Source organism: Oncorhynchus tshawytscha, linkage group LG24 (genome assembly GCF_018296145.1).
Source record: "Oncorhynchus tshawytscha isolate Ot180627B linkage group LG24, Otsh_v2.0, whole genome shotgun sequence".
Classification (NCBI taxonomy): domain Eukaryota; kingdom Metazoa; phylum Chordata; class Actinopteri; order Salmoniformes; family Salmonidae; genus Oncorhynchus; species Oncorhynchus tshawytscha.
This window is the reverse complement of record NC_056452.1, coordinates 15,182,154-15,191,955: the sequence shown is the minus strand read 5'-3', so window position 1 is coordinate 15,191,955 and position 9,802 is coordinate 15,182,154.

Genomic DNA, 9,802 nt, shown 5'->3' with positions numbered 1-9,802 from the left:
AATTACATTACGGACACTCACATTTTTGGCCATTGGTAGGCTACTGTTAATCCAGACCAATCTGTCGTGTAGCCTAATGTGGTCTCAAAAGCATCAGTGTACCAGGACTATGGCTGAGTGTACACAGGCAGGCTAATTCTGATATATTTTCACTAATTGGTCTAGATCCGTTCTGAAAAATTGACCAAATAGTGGAACAAATATCAGAATTGGGCTGCCTGTGAAAATGGTGCCCATGTAGCTCAGTTTAAGACCATGTACCTGGAGCGCTACCCTCCTGTAGGTTCTCTCCAACCCCAGTTGTAACTAACCTGGTTTAGTTTATCAACCAGCTAATTATTAGAATCAGGTGTGATAGATTTGGGTTGGAGTGTATTTGTATTTATTAGGGAGTGTATTTGTATTTATTAGGGATCCCCATTAGCTGTTGCCAAGGTAGCAGCTACTCTTCCTGGGGTCCAAACATATTAAAGCGCTTACATTACAAATAAAACAGTACATCATATAATTTACACCATTACATATCTACAATACAAAATGTTTAATACCACCATACAACAATATCACAATGTATGCATGTGTCTGTACCTTTGTGTGTCTCTTCACAGTCCCTGTTGTTCCATAAGGTGTATTTTTGCCTGTTTTTTAAAATCTGAGTCTACTGCTTGCACCAAGGGGATTTAACCATTTTTACAGTCATTTTCTTAATGGGCTCCCGAGTGGCACGGTGGTCTATGTAACTACAGACAACTTGGTTCAAATCCAGGCTGTATCATAACCGGCTGTGATTGGGAGTCGCATAGGGTGGTGCACAGTTGGCCCAACATCTGGGTTTGGCCGGTATAGGCCTTCATTGTAAATACAGTCGGGGACTCTTGGTGCTGTTTTGTGAAGGGAGTAGTACATAGACTGATGAGTTTCAGAAGAAAGTTCTTTGTTTCTGGCCATTTTGAGCCTGTAATCAAACCCACAAATACTGATGCTACAGATATTGCTTCTTTAATCAGGACAACAGTTTTCAGTTGTGTTAATGTAGTGGAGTTAAAATGGTTATTCCATCAAACTATTTGGAATAGTACACAACGCAGAACAGAACAACCAGGTTGAGGGTCAGTGGCCAAAGCCCTCGAACAAGAATGTTCCAAGTTCAGACAGAAGGCTATGATCACCAGGAACTTTACTTTTGGTGTCTATTTTTAATTGTTGTGCTACTGGTGCTGCCTGTTGATGTTAGGCAGGCAGCTACAGTAGCTGAATTTTTGGGGGGATTTATTTTACCTTTATTTAACTAGGCAAGTCAGTTAACTCCGTTAACCCAGTCACACTAGGCAAGTCAGTTAAGAACAAATTCTTATTTTCAATGACGGCCTAGGAACAGTGGGTTAACTGCCTGTTCAGGGGCAGAACGACAGATTTGTTAAGAAAACAAAGTGGAATTGAGACAGCCTCTCCAAACCTGCCAAAGGAGATTCACACAGACTTTTACTCAGCATGCTAGCCAACGTGAACCGCTGGCACGGTGACAAAATACCAGACAAAGTGGGAACTGTAATGCTCAAGTAGAGTGTGACTCTCATGCCTCAACATGAACATTTGGTCTGGGGAAAACTGAAAGAAAAGGTGCCGCTATCAGTTGGTAGTACTGTAGTCATAGAGGCCACTACAGCACGATCTGCACCAAGAAATGTCCTAGTAGGACGCACTGTATGTCCTTTGAGGGGTGACAAGTGGGTCCACATGAAAGTGATCAACATGTTGGACCACCCTATTGTTCTCCGCCGTAACACCAAGTTGGCTGATGTGCACCCATGCCTAGCCCTAGAAGAGAGCTCTATTCCAGCCATGCTGATAACCCCAGTAAGGTCCAGTCAGCTCTTCAGTATGTCACCCAAGCTGGGGAAGATTGTTCAGTTAGTGGAAAAAGGGCAAAAGGGTCTCTACAAAAGTTTGAAGAGTTGGGCTTAACAGAAGTTGACAGAGTCCTGTGAAGTGTCTGATATGTGGAAAGGAAAACTAGTGGACCTTATTGCTCAGTATGAAGGCATCTTCTCCAGGGACCGACTTGACTGTGGAGAAGCGAAGAATGTCATCCACCTTAACCGACTCAAAGATGAAAAGCCTTTCAGGCTGCCGTACAGGAGGGTCTCTCCATCCGACTACCAGAAACTGAGGCAGACGTTCGAGGAAATGAGGGAGCAGGGCATCATCCGAAAGTCCAGTAGTGAGAGGGCCTCCCTCCTTGTCCTGGTTTGGAAGCCGTCAGGAGAGTTGAGAATTTGCACTGATTTCAGATGGTTGAACCAGAGGACAGAGAAAGATGCATACCCATTGCCCCATCAAGCCGATGCTCTCGCTGCTTTGGGAGGGAACTGCTTCTTCAGTACTATGGATTTGACTTTGGGATTCTACAACATCCCCATACATGAAGATGACCGCAAGTACACAGCGTGCACAACACCCACAGGTTTATTTGAGTACAACAGAATGGCTCAGGGGTTATGTAACAGCCCAGCAACATTCACCAGAATGATGACCCCGATCTTTGGCGACCAGAACTAATTGTCCCTCCTGTGCTACTTGGATGATCTCCTGGTTTTCGGGAAGAGTGAGCAGGAAGCCCTGGACCGTCTTGAAATGGTGTTCTCCCGCCTTAAGGAACACAACCTGAAGCTAGCTCAAAAAAAATGGTACCTCCTCAGAAAATCTGTCAAGTTTAGGCCATATCGTCACGGCAGAGGGCATTGCAACTGACCCAGGAAAAGTGTCTGCAATCAACGACATCACAGCAGCTGACCCGATGGAAAATGATGGGAAAACACCTTCACCCACCAAGGTCAGATCATTTCTTGGTATGGCAAACTATTATTCCCACTTCATTGTGAGTTTCTCAGGTTTAGCCAAACCACTGTTTCGTCTGATTGCAGGACAGAAAAGTAAGCGGAAAGGAGAAAAAAGAAAACCTCATGGCTGGGCGCTAAAACGTCAAACCTGAAGACTGGACTACTGAATGTGAGGAGGCGCTGTAGAAGCTAAAAGATGCAGTCTCCCAAACAGCCGTGCTGGCTCACCCAGACTTTATCAGACCGTTTCTCCTATCAACAGATGCATCAATGGATGGCTTAGGTGCAGTACTTAGCCAGAGGGTGAGGGTGAGAGTAGGCCCAGACCAGTAGCCTTTGCAAGTAAGACTCTGTTGAGGTCCCAGTCCCGTTACCCAGCACACAGATTAGAATTCTTCGCTCTTAAGTGGGCTGTGTGTGATAAGTTCACCTATTGGCTGAAGGGGAATAGATTCACAGTCCTGACAGATAACAACCCCCTGACATATATAAATGACAAAACCAAAGCTAGACGCCTGTGAGCAACGGTGGGTCTCTAAACTGTCCCCCTTTGACTTGAAGTACATCCCCCAGGCCCCAGAATGTCCCAGGAGACCTGCTTAGTCGACAGCCGTTCGTTGGAGCTAGGAAGGCAAGTGAGTGCCCAGAGTTTGTGAATTCAGAGTCCATCCAGGACGCATTCAATCTTTCAGTCAATTTCCAAGGTGCTGAGATCCTGGCTCATGTCTCCTCTGAATGAGTGAAAGCAGTTTTGGAATCCTGTCTGGAGTGGGATGTGAGTGTGCCAGTGCGCAAACTCCAATTAGCCCAGTATTCTGCCAGCATCCTTCAGCATGAAGGGGGAGCGGCTACTCTTCCAGTACTTTCTTCTGATGTGATACGGAGAAAACAGAAGGCGGATCAGGTGCTGGCACGAGTGGCGTACTTTGTTGAGAGGAGGAGACCCCTGGAGAGAGAGGGCTCACGAGACTGCCCAAGTGTTGAGAATGCTGAAGCATTGGGATAAACTCAAAATCAAGGATGAGATCCTCTACCGAAGATCTAAGGACAGAGTTGTCAAGAAGAGGTACCAGCTGGTGGTGCCAGATTCCCTTAAAGCCATCGTTCTGAGGGGAACCCATGATGAAGCCGGCCACCAAGTCCAGACTAGAACACTCCACTTTGGTACGTCAAAGGTTCTTCTGGACTGGAATGGAAGGGGAAGTGAAGAAGTATATCTCCTACTGTAAGCGCTGTGTGGTTGGCAAGACAATGGAGCCAGAGGCTAGGGCACCATTGGAATCTATACAGACCAGCACAGCGTTGGAACTGGTGTGCATAGACTTCTGGTCAGCAGAAGGAAGGGATGGAGATCGCATTGATGTACTCGTCATCACAGATCATTTTATGAAGCTGGGACATGCGTTTCCTTGCCCGAACCAGACAGCAAAGGTGGTTGCGCAGAAGTTATGGAACCAGTTCTTCTGTGTCTATGGGTTTCCCCAGCGGATACACTCTGACAAAGGAGCAAACTTTGAGAGTCACTTAATCGCAGAATTGCTACAAGTGTCAGGAGTCAAAAAGTCCCATACCACTCCATATCATCCTATGGGTAACGGTCAGACGGAAAGATTTAACTGTACGCTCGGTAACATGGTCCGATCGTTGCCAGCGATAGCAATAGAAAGACGGCCCCAGATGATACAGACGCTCACCTTCTCTTACAACTGTACCACACACGAAATGACAGGATTCGCACCGTTCTTCCTGATGTCCGGGCCGAATTCCACGGCTGCCAGTGGACATCATGTTTAGAAGTACCTTGAAACATGAAGACGTGTTGACTCATGACAAGTATGTTTACTCGTTCCAAAAGGACCTGCAAGAGGCTGTCAGGATCGCTCAGGCCAACACCACTGAAGCTCAGAAAAAGCAAGCAAGGCAGTATAACAAGAGTGAAAGGTACTGCCCTGGAGATTGGAGACCGAGTTCTCATGGCACTCCGAAAGGAAAGAGGAAAAGGTCAACTTGCCGACTTGTGGGATTCAACATTCTATGTGATCACATGGAAAGACCCGTCTGTGCACATCTACAGAGTCGAAGATCCTACTACCAAGAAGAGTAAGGTAGTTCATTGAAACTTCATACTGCCAGTGAACTTCCTGCCGGTGGGACAGACAGGCGAGATTTCGAGAGTAGCCTGTACTGCTTTAGAGGAGGACATAAACACAGATGACGAAAGACGGGTATTCGATGTGGATGAGGATTCAGAGGATCGAAGGACTGCTGTCTGGATTCTTGAGCGCCAGAACCCTGAGGGGCCCACGGAAGCTGAAGCTCAAAAATCTTCGGGACTGGAAGATGTTAGTAAACATGAGACAAGCTGATCCTCATGGCCCAGGGAAGGACATGATCTCCGGACAAGCAGCTAACTCAAGCACAGGAAGCTCCTCAAGGATGCCTGGTGATGATTCAAGTGATTCTTCTGAAGATGACACAAGTAGAAAAGCAACGTCAGTGAGCAGTCTAGATGGCATCAGCAGTAGAAGTTCATCAGTCAGCGGCTCTGGATGCATAAGATCTACTAAGAAGAGAATGAGTAACCAGAGAGAGGTAGAGCGCAGAAACAGCCAAACGTCTGAGTTCACTGATACAGTTCTGAGACCCAGTGAAGGCACTTTGAGAACTCCAACTGGAAGAGTTGTGAAGCCTGTCAGAAGACTTTTAGAGTCAATGAGTCAAGTGATTGCTGAGCCAGACAAAAGAGAGCATCTAGCTGCCCTGATTCAAGCCCTATCAACTTTTGTTGAAGTGACAGTACCCCAGTGAAACGGAGGCTAGAGGATAGATTAAGGAAATGAGAAATACTTTATGAGGGGGTCATAGGTTGTATGTACAGTGCCTTGCGAAAGTATTCGGCCCCCTTGAACTTTGCGACCTTTTGCCACATTTCAGGCTTCAAACATAAAGATATAAAACTGTATTTTTTTGTGAAGAATCAACACCAAGTGGGACACAATCATGAAGTGGAACGACATTTATTGGATATTTCAAAATTTTTTTAACAAATCAAAAACTGAAAAATTGGGCGTGCAAAATTATTCAGCCCCAGAAGTTTACTTTCAGTGCAGCAAACTCGTATAAATCTCCAGAAGTTCAGTGAGGATCATGAAGAACATGGAACACACCAGGCAGGTCCGAGATACTGTTGTGAAGAAGTTTAAAGGTGGATTTGGATACAAAAAGATTTCCCAAGCTTTAAACATCCAAGGAGCACTGTGCAAGCGATAATATTGAAATGGAAGGAGTATCAGACCACTGCAAATCTACCAAGACCTGGCCGTCCCTCTAAACTTTCAGCTCATACAAGGAGAAGACTGATCAGAGATGCAGCCAAGAGGCCCATGATCACTCTGGATGAACTGCAGAGATCTACAGCTGAGGTGGGAGACTCTGTCCATAGGACAACAATCAGTCGTATATTGCACAAATCTGGCCTTTATGGAAGAGTGGCAAGAAGAAAGCCATTTCTTAAAGATATCCATAAAAGGTGTTGTTTAAAGTTTGCCACAAGCCACCTGGGAGACACACTAAACATGTGGAAGAAGGTGCTCTGGTCAGATTAAACCAAAATTGAACTTTTTGGCAACAATGCAAAACGTTATGTTTGGCGTAAAAGCAACACAGCTCATCACCCTGAACACACCATCCCCACTATCAAACATGGTGGTGGCAGCATCATGGTTTGGGCCTGCTTTTCTTCAGCAGGGACAGGGAAGATGGTTAAAATTGATGGGAAGATGGATGGAGCCAAATACAGGACCTTTCTGGAAGAAAACCTGATGGAGTCTGCAAAAGACCTGAGACTGGGACGGAGATTTGTCTTCCAACAAGACAATGATCCAAAACATAAAGCAAAATCTACAATGGAATGGTTCAAAAATAAACATATCCAGGTGTTAGAATGGCCAAGTCAAAGTCCAGACCTGAATCCAATCGAGAATCTGTGGAAAGAACTGAAAACTGCTGTTCACAAATGCTCTCCATCCAACCTCACTGAGCTCGAGCTGTTTTGCAAGGAGGAATGGGAAAAAAATTCAGTCTCTCGATGTGCATAACTGATAGAGACATACCCCAAGCGACTTACAGCTGTAATCGCAGCAAAAGGTGGCGCTACAAAGTATTAACTTAAGGGGGCTGAATAATTTTGCACGCCCAATTTTTCAGTTTTTGATTTGTTAAAAAAGTTTGAAATATCCAATAAATGTCGTTCCACTTCATGATTGTGTCCCACTTGTTGTTGATTCTTCACAAAAAAATACAGTTTTTTGTATCTTTATGTTTGAAGCCTGAAATGTGGCAAAAGGTCGCAAAGTTCAAGGGGGCCGAATACTTTCGCAAGGCACTGTATATGGGCATATTTCTACCTGTCCTTGGCCAAGGTTACCCCTGTAGATGAAGAACTCTTACCTTATTGTCTTAAAGTTTGTTGAAATGAATAAGGGGTGAATGTAGTAGAGTTAAAATGATTATTCCATCAAAATTCAAATTATTAGAATAGTACACAACGCAGAACAGAACAACCAGGTTGAGGGTCCGTGGCCAAAGCCCTCGAACAGGAATATTCCAAGTTCAGATAGAAGAGGGACTTGTGTTCCTGTCCTGTCTTTTCACAATACTATTGCAGGTATGGTTCTATTGTCTAAGAATTAAGATTCTACATTCTTTGTATTAAGGACTGGTTATTATTTTATAGTATACATTATGGCTTTATGTATGAGTGTGATTGTGTGAGTCCGAGAAAACACTGAGAGAGAAATAACAACTTGTCAGATGGTGCATTGGAGATTGATGTGTTCCTGTCCTGTCTTTTCACAATACTATTGCAGATCAACATAAAAGCCTAAAAGACAGCCGTGGTGTCGCTCTTCATTTCTTGGTTCTCCTGTGGTACATATAAGACCCACTACATTAACTTAATTGCAGAAGGGGTTTCTAATGATCAATTAGCATTTTTTAAATGATAAACCTGGATTAGCTAACACAACGTGACACTGAAATACAGGAGTGATGGTTGCTGATAATGGGCCTCTGTACGCCTATGTATTCCATAAAAAAATCTGCAGTTTCCAGCTACAATAGTCATTTACAACATTAACAATGTCTACACTGTATTTCTGATCAATTGCATGTTATTTTAATAGAAAAAAATGCTTTTCTTTTATAAAACAAGGACATTTCTAAGTGACCCCAAAGTTTTGAATGGTAGTGTACACTATCAAGCATTTCACACATATTATCCAGATACTGACTGTTAGCACTTGATGGTCTATAGCAGCTTACCACAAGAATGGGCTTAAGATGAGGAAGATGAACCTGTAGCCATATTACTTCAACAGTATTTAACATGAGATTTTCTCGAAGCTTTACAGGAATGTGGTTCTAAATATAGGCCGCAACACCGTTAAAATGTCTGTCTTTTTGGTAGATGTTATAACCATGTATTGCTACCACTGTATCTTCAAATGTATTATCTAAGTGTGTTTCAGAGATAATATGAATGTCATCTGTTACAAGCAAGTTATTGACTTCTTGGACTTTGTTTCTCAGGCTGCCTATGTTAATGTGGGATATTTTTAGCACACCGCCTCAGCGCTAACAGTATAACTCTGGTTCATAGGCTCAAGATTACCACATACAATAGCTGTAGGATCAACAGAGGTATTCAGGGCAGTTAGAGGGACATACATTGTGTCTGCCAACGCCCCTAGGATAATGTATATTTGATACAGCATTATGACGACTCATTGTCACAATGGTAGGGATTAACTGAGCTGGTCTTGGGTCATTGATAAGTCATTGTTTTAAAGCAGCCTTGAAATGCGTGTCCAGGAGCTAAGATGATTTGGATAGACTCCGTCATTCCTGTAGAGTATCTTCTGTTTCCAGAAGGTGTCAAAGTTATCTATAAAAGTGATTCCAGCAGAACTACAGTAATATTTTAGCCAGATGTGTAATGCCAGTAGCCTGCTGAATCTTTCACACCCGTGGCCCAAATATGGTACTAGACCTGAAATGACAGGCTGTTTTTTGGAGTCTTTTAATGCAAAAATCTGTTCTTTAAAATCCATTTTCAGATGTTCCAAGCTAGCCCTCCTGATGTCGTTTGACCCCACATAGACTATGACGGCGCCAGCTCCCGGCACCTGCCGTAGAACAGTCGGAAGCAGCCTTGTTATGTCCTGTACTCGTGCTCCTGGGTAGCACAGGGTTTTTGCATTGGGAACCGAGATGGCATCACTAATGTTGGTCGAAAATTCTCTGTGCTACACCAAACAATACCTATCCTGTAACTCCCAGTAATGGATACCAAAAAATCTTTGGATAAATCACATCAGATGGTGTAACAATCTGTAGCTAAGAGAACTGGTGGTCATGATGAAATTGCCGTCAGGCAAGTTTGATTGGTCAAACTTGTACAGTTTGAACAACAGTTGAACCGTCCTAGCATAACATTAACATTAGGGTAGACTAGTTGAACATGCATGCATGTGCATAGGCACAGAGATGACATTTACAACAATCTAGCCTAATAGAAAGAAATATGGCATAACGCTCTAGCAATAAGGTTTGTGGTATATGGCCAATATACCACGTCTAAGGGTTGTTCTTATGCGCTATGCAACGTGGAGTGCCTGGATACAACCCTTAGCCAAATACCACAACCCCCCGAGGTGCCTTATTGCTATTATAAACTGGTTACCAACATAATTAGAGCAGTAAAAATAACTTTTGTCATACCCGTGGTATATGGTCTGATATACCACGGCTGTCAGCCAATCAGCATTCAGGGCTCGAACCACCCAGTTTATAATTGTTATTTACATAGGATTCAGAACCTATTTTGCGTCATGCGTATAATTTTGTGAGATTGAAATGCATCCACAGTCAATCATAACCAATGTCAACCATTGTCAATTATG